The sequence below is a fragment of the Haemaphysalis longicornis genome, unplaced genomic scaffold, assembly GCF_048455015.1.
Source record: "Haemaphysalis longicornis isolate Haplotype H1 unplaced genomic scaffold, Haemaphysalis longicornis Haplotype H1 scaffold_1, whole genome shotgun sequence".
Classification (NCBI taxonomy): Eukaryota; Metazoa; Arthropoda; class Arachnida; order Ixodida; family Ixodidae; genus Haemaphysalis; species Haemaphysalis longicornis.
This window is the reverse complement of record NW_027526203.1, coordinates 216,864,585-216,865,610: the sequence shown is the minus strand read 5'-3', so window position 1 is coordinate 216,865,610 and position 1,026 is coordinate 216,864,585. Positions and strand designations below refer to the sequence as shown.

Sequence of the window (1,026 nt, the reverse complement as noted above, 5' to 3'; positions counted from 1 at the left end):
ATCGCTAGCAGCGCAACACATGGCCTGGGAAATAATTTTTCTTCCACCTACAAGTAATACAAAGTGGGTACAGCTAGGAATTGCAGTGGCTTCCTGCGCACTGCGGAGCCTCCGGCCACATTGTAGCGCACAAAGTGGCCTTGTCTGCCCACAGCTTCTATTTTCAAGCGCTGTCAACCTCATTCACGACAAAGGATGCGGCAATATTCGCAACTTTGATGGCCTGGAAAACACAACTATCCGTCCTGTCTGATGCAATACAGCAGTACGCACCTCTGCATCTAATCGACCCGAATTCAGCTTCGGGATGTCACCTAAGCTTTGCAAGCGTGAGGACGTCATCACATATTGACGGCGGTCGAAATGGGGTTTCACGGGCAGGACATCACCTGCAGAAAATCCAGCACGAATATTCACCCTATTTTACAAATGCGACGCCCGAAATATATCCAGCATGTCTTATGTGTGGGCTCAAAGGAACTGGGGCCCACGCAGACACTCGTATCATCTTAGTGTAGGCCGCTTAATGAGGCATTGATCTCAGGAGTGTTTTGGGTCCTTGGTCGAGTCCTAGTCACGATACACGGGGCAACGAAAGCTCTTTGGTGTTTCTGTGTAGTACAGGACTGGATAGATTTTGTGACAAAACATTGTAGATGTAATGAAGAATGTTGTAATGTTATCACTTTGTTCTGTCTTTTCTCTGGAGATCTGGCGCAGCAAGCCATACACAACGGCTCGGATAACATCACCGTCACCATTAAAGCCACTCACTTTCTTCTTCTTTGGATGCCTGCCATTTATTGATGACCTTGATGCACTTCAGATATTTAAACCTGTGTCATCTTGAAGGTGATGAAGTCATTCAATATCATGAAACCCGTGTGTCCATGGACTTTACCGAGGACAGTTGAAAATTTTAAAAAATACTTTTCGGCACCTAGGAACCGCCTGCCCCCGTGGCCTAATGGATAAGGCATCGGTCTCCTAAACCGGGGATTGTGGGTTCGAGTCCCACCGGGGGTG

At 47.6% G+C, this 1,026-nt stretch overlaps 1 non-coding gene across 1 annotated transcript; it reads left to right on the top strand.

Moving 5' to 3' along the window:
- The first annotated feature begins 953 nt into the window (after positions 1–953).
- Trnar-ccu (transfer RNA arginine (anticodon CCU)) lies at positions 954–1,026 on the top strand. Its single transcript has one exon. It is a non-coding gene; the product is annotated as a tRNA-Arg (tRNA).